Here is a 12,480-nt window from a genome sequence, read left to right as displayed (position 1 = left end):
TTTAAAAGTCAGTGCAAGTTGCTTGGGCTTCTACTGTAGATGTTATTTTATCTTACTTTACACTGACCAGTTCCACACTAAAGAAATATGACTAGTCATCATTACTATGTCTACTTGCACACATAAGGATAAATTAGCCATATTTTAGGAACTGCACAGACGAAGTTAACAACCATGGTTACCACTGAAAAAGCTGTCCTCGGCTGAGGGTGCATTTCATTTAGTATCACAGCATGTGTAGCATTCAGTTATTTGGTAAACACTGCTCAGATGATGAATTTTAGAAGAAACGTCTGCAAACACAGGATACAGCCACTGCGGGGTACAGAAGCACACATCAGTAAGCTCTCTTCCTGTCCATGCCTAGATTTGCTATTAGAGCACATTAGAAGAACCAATGTTGTTAATGTTCCTTGCTTCATAGCCAAATGGAGGGGCACAGCCCTTCCTCTCAACACTGAAGTTCATCATGAAAGTTAACATTCCTGGAAAAACAGAATTACTGAAAAGCTGTTTGCATGATTGCTTTTAGTAGTAAAAATGGGATTCAGACTATTTCAGACAGCATTCCTTCTCACAGGACAGAAACAGCTTCGCTTTGGAAGACCAACTTGAGTTGCTGGCGTATCTTCCCATTGTGCAGTCATTTCTCGTTGTCTTTCCCTCCCCCCCCAAAAAAAAGTACACATATATACTGAAACAAAGTAATTCCAGGAAAATACAGCAGGCTGAACATCCACACTTCTTCAGTGAACAGATGAGCAAGTATAGCTGTAGTACTCACCAAATAAAGTCAGGTTTTGCACTCATAATAAACAACTTGGTCTTGTAGAGGCTATGCCAGAAGATGGGAATTAACTCTTGTCAAGTAACATACCCCAATCATTGTACAAACTCAGTGAAATCCAGTAAAGGGTTGGTTTATTTTCATGCAACAACAGCACTGTTAAAGGTTTTGTTATAACTCAAACACAGCATCCTTATTTACATAATACTACACTAATCTATAAAAGAACACGTATGAATTTTGCCAGTGTCCTAAAACACAGGAACTAAAAGTTACACGTACACTTCTCAGCTACATGTGGCACTCTTAAGACATTAATAGCTTCTATACACACCTGTAGTAGATAGGTTACTAGAAGTACAAACTGCTCTAAAGTACATCTACAGTTGTTAATTTCTCTCAACGCTGAGCTAAAGGGAAAAAAAAAAAAAAGGACACTTCCAAAAAATCACAGAATCATACAATTGCTCAGGTTGGAAAAGACCTTAAGATCATCAAGTCCAACCACAACCTAACCATACTGCCCAAACTTTAACAACCTTCTTCTAAATCATGTCCCTGAGCATGGCATCCAAACGGTTTTTAAACACATTCAGGGATGGTGACTCAACCACCACCCTGGGGAGCCCATTCCAGTACTTAACAGCCCTTTCCATAAATAAGTTTCTCCTGATATCCAACTTAAACTTACCCAGGTGCAATTTGAGGCCATTTCCCCTCATCCTGTCACCAATGAGAAGAGACCAGCCATGCTCTCATTGTTGAGACTTTCAGGTAATGAAAGACAGCAATAAGGTCTCCCCTCAGCCTCCTCTTCCCCCAGACTAAACAGCCCCAGTTCCTTCAGTTGCTAAATCTTCAGCTTAAAGGCTTATTTTTACGTTGAAATTACAATACACAAACTTAAACCAGAATAACTGGCAGAGAATCAGATGACAAAATCCTACAATACTACATTAAACATGTTCTCAGCAGTGCTAAGACAGTAACACGGCATTCCAGCTTTTTAAATGTCCTTTTGAGGCAGCAGCAGCGATGGGAACAGTTTGCTTCAATACAGCCTGTGTTCAGCCTCAAACTGAGACATGGGCAGTGGTACTTGGCACCCTTATAAAGCATCTACAAACAGCAAGCGCCATTTCCCATTTACAAGGTTGATGTGGGGGAAGGACAAGAATCAGATGAGCAGTAATTACTGCTGAAATGTATTAGGAATATCAACCAGGCATACAATGTACCACGTCCTCCATATGGAAGGCAATTAAAAACTAAGGCGTGCCCATTGTTTTCTCTTCACCAAGTTTTGTTCCTCAAACAAGGAGAATCTGAACTGCTCCACTAGCCATTCACCCAGCACGTCAGCACACACAAGCATGAACCTGGGTGTGTGCACAAGTAAATATTTTGCTGCTGTTATGTACATTTCACATAACTAACTGTGAGAAGTTAGTCAGCTCTCCTCACACAACAGCTGAAGATCTAAGAGGCTCGGCATGGAAAGAGAGAGCACTAAAAATACAAAGTGAAAAAAAAAACAGCTTACTTGAACCAGAACATGAACAGTAAAAGCAGATGACTTCTTAATAAAGGATTTCCATGGATGCAGGTGCTCTATGAAAGAAATAATGGGGAGGTAACATGCCAAGACACTTGTAATAGCACTTTAATAACAAAAAAAACCATTGCCTTTTGCCAAAGGCTCTAAGCTAAATCTTAAAAGTCCACAGAATCATAGACTGGCCTGGGTTGAAAAGGACCTCAAAAACCACCAGACCAGAGCCACATCCAGACTGGCCTTGAATGCCTCCAGGGATGGGGCATCCACAACCTCCTTGGGCAACCTGTTCCAGTATGACATCACGCTCTGTGAAAAACTTCCTCCTGATGTCTAACCTAAATCTCCCCTGCATCGATTTAAAACCATCCCCCCTTCTGCGTTCTAAACAGGTCTCTGCCAGAGACTTGCTGGAGGCCAGACAGTCCTGTGCTCTGTTAAGGCTACAGAAGACTACAAATTCAAGTCTACACATTTCATTTACAAATTCTGGACTTATTAGTGCTAAATCAAAATTAATTTTGAATGAATCCATTTTAGGTTCAGCCATTCTTAGCCAAATGCCTGTGAATGCTCTGTAGGAGTTGTTCAGTTTGAATTTGTTACATGGATGCAACTTCCCAAAACATTCAGCACTGCGTCCAAGAGCCTCAGCACCTTTTCTCAACAAGGAACAGGCTAACAACACTAGTCCACTCTGCATCGGTAACCATAGATGTGCAAACACCACACTGCTTAGCGTAAAGCTCACTGCGTTGCCTAGGATCGCAGTAAGGGAGTCAGCCTTAAGGAAATCCCTGTACACAGAGATAAAAGGAGACAGAATGCTACAGAAGGGAGCAGCTAAAGGTGAACTCTAAAAGCAAGTGCTATTAAGACACTGGTTGTGTGCCAGCAAAACTCATCCTCTGGAAGTATCACAGGTCCGCTGATAGCAGCAAGCAAGTTTCTGTTCACCGAGTCTATGAAGAATTAGTGGGTTGTCCTTGAAACAGACATTATGGCAAACTAACATACATAAACTGAATGAAAGCAGGAGATCTGCTTTTTGCCCAGACGCCTGCAAGTGAACAGGATGCTCTTATCTGTATTTATACACGTGGGAAACAATATTTTATCTAGACAATCATACAGTTAAGTATTGAGTACTTTTTTTTTTTATTTTTTATTTTTTTACTGTAACGGGCATCTAAATTTCATGAATTCAATTGAGTTTTCCAGAACTTCCTCCTTTTCAATTTAAACCCAGTGTTTTATTAAGAACCGCTGTATTTTCAATGATTAACTCACCAGTTCAGAACCTCTGACAAACTACTTAATTTCCTCATTCATAGAGCAGATTAAAAGTAGATATTTTTATGCCAGACTGCAAACCAGAGGACCTATAATTGACATTACATATTTTAGAAGGGTCAAAGCACAGTAAGGCAGGAAGCTTACCTTGGGTACCATTAGCATGCCCTGAAGGCACAGCAATTCCCTTTTGTTAAAGATACAGCATATGTTACCTAGAGGACAATGAGTTCTCCTAAACCTGATTTGGTTTTAGAAAGGGGTTTTGTCCATCAGAGTTCAGTAACTACATAGTAGACTTCCAAAACCACTTGCATTCATCAGAAGTACTTTACTCTCTGTATTACACGTCCTCACATAACAGCTATTCCAGGGAAAGAAGCAGCGAAGCAAGCAGCCTGGCACAGGAGTCATCTGAATAAATAAGGTTTTAGGGCCTTACTGAAAAGTAGGGTTCAATACTTTTAAAGGGATGTCTTTTGAACAGGTGTAGACTACACAAAACAGAGCTACCTGTACTAGATAAACCTTTCCCATTGGTAGGCCTTAAGACCTTCAGCATCTACTAAGACAGCAGTGTCTTGGTGCCTGACATGCTCAGTGTCCCGCAGCATCTTCTGGGACAGTGGTGTCCATGGTACAAACCTTCCATCCTCCCAGCAGACAGATTTCTGGGCACAGTAGATCTAGTGTTGCATTAATCTTCCCAGCATCTGTTGAGACTACTGCAATACCATACCCATACTAAATAAAACCTAACAGCATCTGTATTGTCCACTCCCCACAAATAGTATCAAAGACCATTGTAGGTCAATAGCCCATCAAAATCAGAAAACAAATCCAAATTGTTACAAATAGCTGCATTTTCAAAGTTGTTTTCTATGAGGAAACATTTCTTTTAAAGCCTTCTTCAACATCTCCTCATCCTTGCAAACAGAAGAACTGCTTATTTTTAAAGTCCATCACTTGTTCCAGTTTTATTTTTTTAACTAATTCCTCAAGATAAAAATCAGTACAATGCCAGCTTTTATGCATCTATTGGGTATACTAACACAGAGAAGGCTAAATACTTCCGTCATTCAGCTCTCCTAGAGACAGGGAGAGGAGATTTGTGGGTTTTTTCTTCAAATTGATATGGAAGAAGGAAGCCTTTTATAGCACTACATACATAACTCTATACCTCTCACGTCTACTTAGAAGAGCAAGTTTTAAATTCATATGGTAAGTAGCTCATGAAAACAGGATTGCCAGAGCCACTTTCCTATCTTACACCATTAAACACAAGGTGCTTTCACCATCCAGGAAATAGATGCCCATCAACATGCCAGCCATAGCTCATTATTTAAAATACAGAGGTACATAAAGTTACTCTGGATTCAGATTACCAGCCTGAGAATAAAAGGAAAATAAATAAATAAATCAATTTCTGCCCACCTCAAATTCTCATTTTTCTATTGATTTCTGTTTGAGTTCACTTCAAGGACAGTCCAATCTCATTAGGAAGCTCTATCTACAAACTACTGTCATCACCTTACAATTCTACTCAACTTGCTTCCTCCTTTTACTTTAACTTTCCCCAAATAATTCTTGGGACTGCACATGTCATTCACACTATGTGTGAACGAACTCTTCAGAAGGACTGAGACAAGCGCGTCCTTTGAAATCACATTTTGATTACACCTTTCCCTACTGAAAATCAATATAAACCCAATGCCAAAAGAAAAAAGGATGGAAGTAATCACATTGATCACTCCGGTAAAACAAGTCCTCAATCAGCTAAGTTAAGCTTCATTTACAAAGTAACTAAATAAAAACACCTACTTCAATAACAGACATAAACTGCGTTAAAAACAAACGCCAAATAATTCAGGCTTTCTGCAAACTAATTAATAAATACACCTTAGAGTAAAGCTCAGCAACACTCCCATAAGCCCTCGGCTCTCAGAAAGAAGCATAAATTGAACTGTGTATGATAATCTGACATCCACCTGTGTAGTTAACAGCTGTTAGCTCATACAAAGCTTAGTAGCTCAAGGAGAGAGATCAACCATTGAAAAGGCGTCCTTTAAAAAAGAAAAAGCAAATAAACAGGAACAGTTTGAACAGAACAACAGCTCGTCCACATTGTATTCTAGGATTTGTTTACTTAAGCCTGGCCAGGAGATGAACTACTTTTCACACAGATTCTGAGCCGAGACCAAGCCACGCAGCGCGGGTGGAAAAGTACCCTGTCACCCAGGCAAGAAGTAAAGTTCAGCTACACTTCATGAAGTTGAAGCCTGGCTTCGGTGGAGCCAGCATCGGCCAGCCTACAGCCGCGCATCTTTACACCGCTACGAAGCGACACCGACCCCTGACCTCGCAGAGCTGGCATCAGGCATTCCCAAGCCCTCAGCCCTATGGGGCGGGCACGCGGTGCCCACCTCAAGCACTCAGTTTCGGCGGTAAGCCGGGCGCGCCGCCTGCATACGTACCTCCACGAGGAACCCCGCGGGTGCTCTCCCTGCCGCCGAGGGCCTCTTCGGCACAACAGACCGAGGGCGTCTCTCCGGTGAGCCGCACGCAGGCGGCAGCGCAGGACCGGGTCCAAGCGGAGCTCCCCGCTGCGGCACGACGCGCTCCTCCACCTGTGCCGCTCCCAACTCACCGGAGCGGCGCTGCGGGCACTTCCCCCTCCGGAGGCGGCCGCGAACCCCGGGGCTCCGCCAGCGGCCGGACACTCCCACAGCGGGCAGCGGGAAAAGTTCGCCGCCCCTCCGCCTTCTCTTTCGGCTTCTCCTCCCCGGCCGAGCGGCCCGGCGCCGAGGGCGTCAGGGAGGCGGCACTCGGCAGAGCGGCCCCGCCGCCGCCTCAGCGCCGCCGCTGTCGGAGGCGGCTTCGAGGCAGCGCGCAGCGGCCGTTGCCGCGGCCGTTACCGTCGGCCTCATGCTCGCCGTTCGCCCCTGACATCACTCGGGCTCCCGCACTCCCGCCCCCGCCCGCCCCATCGCCGAGCGGTGACTCACCGCGCCGCGGGCCGGAAAAACCGGCGCGGCCGCCGCCCGGCCCCCGCGCTAACGGTGGTGGTGGTGCCGGCGCCGCCTCTGCGCGCGCGCGATCCCCCCACCGCCGCGCCGGGAGGGGACGGGCGGGCCCAGCGGCAGCCGCAGGGAGCGCGGAGCCCCCCGCGCCTTCGGGGAGCGGCTCTGCCGGAACTTCGGCTCCCGGCACCCGAGCTGCCGAAGGCCGAGTGACGTGGGAAGCCCCCGTTTGGCCACGCCGGCGTTAAAAACAACCCCCCACCCCCCCCCCCAAAAAATAGCAATGAAAAAAAAAACATTCCACATCATTCTGTTGGGAGCCTTCCAGCGCGGCAGGCATGTGATCAATGGGGGCGGGGGAAATGGGCGGCTCGCCCACACCGAAACTGGCGTTGGCCGCAGTACACCTGCCCCGCGGCCGCCGAGCTCCGGCAGGCAGCGGTGACCGGGCGGACACGGCCTGCCCCGCGGCACGGCCGCACCTGGCAGCGCTCCGAGCTTCTTTCCAGAAGATCCTCGGGGAAGAAGCGTGCTGCTTTATTGCAGCCGGGCAGGGGAACGCCAGCTGGACCCAACCCCAACGGGATACATAGGGATACATAGGACAGTGGGATTTTAGGCATTCCCTTCTGCAGGCCTAATGTGAGTGGCATGTTATGAGATAAGCAACATAAGCAGACTGCTGCTGTTCCACTGCTAGACGGACACGCATACACCTGTGGCAGCAAACCAAAGAATCCTATCCTGTACATCACAGCGATCCTCCTTAACCACCTGCTCCGCCACCCGCTTCCCTATTACCCACTTCCTGGGCAATGCATCCTTTACCCAGACCTAAACAGCAGAAGCTGCACAGAAACTGGGGGACTGCTCCCAAACCCTTACAAAGACACATGCCCAAGCTTAACTGCATACCTAGTTGCATGCATCTTTGCAGAGGCGGGTTTTAACTGAAGATGCTGTGCAACAGCTAACCGAGTAGCAGAGTACAAGCTACAGTCATGGGGTAAATTATATGCATTTTGTTTTCCTACAGGCAAAGGCATCAAGCAAATTCTAGACAGAGGGTTCTTCCTGCCCTCCTCTGATCCTTCCTTATTAAATTCCAAAACACCCTTTAAAACCAAAGGTCAGAAGGAAAAAAAGGGAAAAGTTACTGGCCGTCATTTATAATAAATATAGACATACATGAAGTGCTGTCCTTGCCTTAGTTTAGAACATTATTCTTTGAAACACCGCACCTGAGAGCGGGAAAGGGAACACCGCTACCCTGTGAGGGGCACCCAGCCCATCCCTGGGGGTGAGCAGCTGAGTGCTGCACAGCTCAGCCATGAGGGTGCACCCAGGAAGGGAAGCCTGGCATCAGCACCTACTGGGTTGCAGGAGTCTTAATCTCAAGGCCTGCTGCTATGCAAGGGGGGCGTCTGTAAAGTCACAGAACTCAGCAGGGGACTTAGCAGTACACCTCTCGATCGCTATTTGATAGTAACAAGATTAGCTTCAAAAAGGTTGTTTTCAGAATGGAAATAAGGAGGAAGAGAACAATCTTTCAGAACGATGGAACAGTTTTATGAGGGAAACCGTACTCATAAAAAAGTTCCACGAGGAGATCAAGATACAGATCGTGTCCCCTTCTGCCCCAACCCAAGTACAAGATGGAGAGAGGGGGAGAGATTTGAGAAGAAAAATCGCTGTTCTATTTCATTTGGAACAAATCCAGCATCTTTTTCATTACTGTTTATTTATTTATCCTTCTCACGAGATCAGCGGGGGTATTATTGGAAACGGTAATTCTATAAAAGAGCACAGCCAGCTCGTGCATTAAAGTTCTATTTCTAAAGAGATACCCAGGCAGTTTTCAAAGGCAGCTACCACCAGAACCCTACTCAGGGCCGTGGGATAGAGCTGGGCCTGCAGGAGGGAGATCAAGGGGCAGGGCAGGAGTAAGAGCCATATAGGAATTTCTGGTTCAAGCTAACCTTACAGTTTATAGAAAGAGTAAACACCAGCACGAAAAGAGAAAGCCTACTTGCATACCTAAGCTACATCAGACATCTATGCACAAGACAGACATACTAAAGAGATACACAGTTCTTCCCTATCTAAGTAGTTTCAGAACTAGTGTGTGGTATGAACATACACATTCTAAGTTCACATGTACTTGTAGCCTTTATGACAGCTGCATTAAGGGCAGACTGAAACATACAGCTGTTCCACATGGATGTCCCATAATGCCCCCCCCATAGGATCCCTTATAGGTCATGTTCATTTTTCTTCAAGTAGCACATAAATGAGGGTAATTCTGCACACTGCTTCTACACAGGCCTGACACTGTATTCCAGACCCTGATTCTCACAAGAGCCTCCTATCTAGTGAGGTGTGAGCTGAGACTCCTGCCCTGAAACAGATGAGGCAACTCCATAGTTATTACTCCCAATCAGTTATGAAATAAAGCCAAACACACATAAGAGATCAACTCACAAAGAGATTCTTCAACAGCTCACACTCAGAGTACTGAACGGTGCTTCACAAAGTAAGTTTTCAAGCTTTGAGAAGTGCCACTTTTCAGAGAGGAGATGAGTTCTCAGTCTCTAGGGAGGTTTTGTTTAATCAGTTCATTAATTCCTCCTTATTACCAAGGACTTTAGAACACACAAGAGGAAAAACGCCGCCACCAACAAAACATACCTTGCCTTAGAGGTTCACCATTAATAATATCACTGTATTTTGACAGGCAACCAAAGAAGCAGACAAGCCATAAGGACTGTACAAGAAGTTTTCCCATTGCTGCTTCCCAAGAACGACAGCTCAGAAGCATACGACCCTGCCTTGCTATCACAGCCTGGGCCTTAGGAAGTAACTGGCAACCGCATTTTCAGCTTCCCTGGTAGCAATCCTCCCCCAGCAAGCCGGTGGAAGCCAAACCCAAATGAAAGAACACTATTACCCATTGAAAAACAGCAGGTTATTAAGGCAAACTCCACTAAGCGCACAAACTTTGAGAACTCCGATTAACTTCTGCGCAACTGAGCAAAGCGAGCTTAATGTGCCCTAAAGCCTTAGGAAAGACCCCCCCAGGCAAAGCAAACAACACATCCCGAGCTCACCTGCGGCCTCATGCTGCAGCCCAACTACCCCGCCGCCTGGCCCGGCTTTCAAAGGAGGCGGCAGGCGCCCGCCGAGCCGGCAGCGGGGCGGGGTGGGCCGGGTCGGAGGGGAGAGGGGGGGGGGGTGTGCTGTGCTCCGCCCTCAGGTGCTGGGCGGGTTCCGGGAGGGGTCGGGCAGGGGCTGGACCCTGCCAAGCGTGCCACGGGCTGTTTGTTGCGCTCAGTGGTTCTTGCGGTTTGTGTGCCTCAAAGATCAGCTGTGCTGACTCTTGTCGTTACCAAAATTAACGGAGCAGAAGCGCTGCGGTTTTACTAGGGTTTTCAGGAGTTTATACGTTACTGGACAACATCCTCGTGTAATTTTGGGGGGAAATTAAATGCTCAAGCTTTGCTTGAACTTACATTCCCTACTAAAGCATATAGGAAATTGAAACACGGATTTAGGATGAAGGTGATCTTCTTAGAAGCAAAGCAAGAACTGGGAAAAACAAACAACAAAACCTTTGCGTTTCCTTCTCAGCACTGCAGCTACAAAACCAGGAAAAGCTGTATCACAAAGTCATGCTGCTTTATTTTTTTTTTTCCTTTGGATACTCCCATGTCTTTTGTTTGTTATTTTCCTCCTGTATTGGGTGGGAGTGTTGTTTGTTTGTTTGGCTTTGGGAATGCTTTTAGTGTTTGGACTATCTAAAGTGCTTTAGAAGCTGTGAAATAAGAGAAATGTTTAACGGTCTCCATACTACTGAAGCCAAAAATTGATTGTCTATCTAAAAATAAGTGCGTACCAAATCACTGCATAGGAGATTTAAGTTAGATGTGCAGAGGAAATTCTTTACTCAGAGGGCGGTGAGGTGCTGGCACTGCTGCCCAGAGCTGTGGGTGCCCCATCCATGGAGGTGCCCAAGGTTGGATGGGTGCTGGGCAGTCTGGGCTGGTGGGGGCACCCAGCCCATGGCACAGGGTGGGGCTAAATGGTCTGTAAGATCCCCTTAACCCAAACCATTCTATTATTCAGAGCTCTTTCTGTACACGGTATCATTGGAATAAAGGCTTTGCTCATATGAAACAAGTCTTTGGGAGAAACAGTATGAGCACAGATACCTGACAAAAGGCACAGAAGCGAAATGGTATCAGTGATAAACAGCTCTAGTTTGTCTTCTGTATTTGCAAGTCAGAAGATCAGGATGTTTCTAGGAAACTGTGTCAAGCAGAAGCATAGGAAATATTCTCAACCTCTTTAGGAAAAGAGGTGACATTTATGGAAACAACTACTATATCAGAAGATGCCAGGCAGATGAAAAGGCTTATTAATGCTCTTCTCTAACATCACTAGAAGTTCTGGATATGACATTAAATGCATGAAAACTAAAAGAAGATGGCATAGCTGTAACAATTACCACTTAGTCAACAGTCACTACAATCAGCCCAGTTTCTTTGATACTCAGTCTTACCTACTTTATCTTCTCACCAGACTTCAGAACGGGTTTCCTATCTAACCTCTCTGACCTCGTGCAGATCTCCTTTTATGTCCTCTAAGGATTTCAATTGATTTCTCCTAAGCTTAAGGATTTTTATTTACTTATCTATTTTTGCTGAAGCAGCAGGCCTCTCTGAAACAGAATAGTTCTGCTAAAGATTTCACTGCTAGCGACTATCCTCTTAAACAAAAACTCTACAGTGTTTTCTTTCTTTCTTTCCTTCCACCTTGGTAATACAAAACAAAAAGTAGTTAAATAAATTCTAATGCAAACTAGCAGTAGCTGAACACAGAAGTTGCTAGATAATCTCTTTTTGTTCTCTGTATGTGCCTTTTCTATGAAGGAGAGTTTTTTCTTATTAATCTGGGAAAGGAGGAGAAAATGAATGAGAAAGAAGTAAGACTTGAAGGAGAATGAGCAATCCAAAAGCACTAAGTTTTACCACAGCTCACTGAGGCTTCTATGTGGTGTAATTTTTATCTCATTGTCTTACATTTTAGGATTCTATTAGTTTGAAGACTTTTTTTGACACAATTATTTTTATACCTAAGCAGCTGACATAATTGCATGAAGGACAATTGGCCTACTTAAAAAATATGACTGCTGTTGTCACCTGAATGTAAATTCAGAATGGAACATACAGTGAAAAATAGAATACTAGGTTAACCTCATGTCCAGTCTGCTCCCCTAGCTCTGATAGCAGGCAATGCAAGAAGCTTCAGAAGTGGCAGAATAAGACTGTACTGCTTATTTATTCCAGTGGCTTGTCTATTACTCACAGTACTTGTTTGTTATTTTCTTTCTGACTAGCACAACTAGAGCTGCTTTTTTAAAAAACTTTTAAATAAAAAGGACCAACAACCAACAAATTAAGCTTAATCTAGTTATGCATTGAATAAAAAAAAATTGCTGCTCTTAGTGCAGGTTTTTTTTTTGAGTGTAGTGTGATGCTCCTCAAATATGTAATGCCTTAACACAAGCCCAAACCTATTCCTCTGATAATTTAAAAATACTGAAAGATATACAAATAATCTCAAATGAAATCTCTCCATCGTATTGGGCAGGGCTGGAGAATCAAAACTGAAAGCAAAGTGGTGGCTGAAGACATTTTGACAGATATCCTTCAAGAGAGTGAATAAGTCATGAACCATGGAGATATGAACAAGTGAAAGACGGTTGACTCATGGATCAGTCTGAATTTCAAACATGACACACTTCTTTTGATATTCTGTGTATTAGC

At 44.8% G+C, this 12,480-nt stretch overlaps 1 protein-coding gene across 2 annotated transcripts in view; it reads right to left on the bottom strand.

Annotated features, from left to right (window-relative positions):
* Window positions 1–9,850, bottom strand: part of SGMS2 (sphingomyelin synthase 2) — a 35,044-nt gene extending 25,194 nt beyond the window's left edge. Inside the window, exon 1 of one of the 2 annotated variants that reach the window (XM_072334164.1) lies at window positions 9,763–9,850. The gene's annotated coding sequence lies outside the window, so the exon portion shown is untranslated. Of the gene's footprint in view, window positions 1–6,109; window positions 6,593–9,762 lie in introns of those variants that run through there. The other variant, XM_072334163.1, reaches the window with a different exon arrangement.
* Window positions 9,851–12,480: the final 2,630 nt, after the last annotated feature.

Source organism: Excalfactoria chinensis, chromosome 4 (assembly GCF_039878825.1).
Source record: "Excalfactoria chinensis isolate bCotChi1 chromosome 4, bCotChi1.hap2, whole genome shotgun sequence".
NCBI classification, from domain to species: domain Eukaryota; kingdom Metazoa; phylum Chordata; class Aves; order Galliformes; family Phasianidae; genus Excalfactoria; species Excalfactoria chinensis.
Note: the sequence above shows the minus strand (reverse complement) of the source record. Positions and strands in the feature narration are given on the sequence as shown.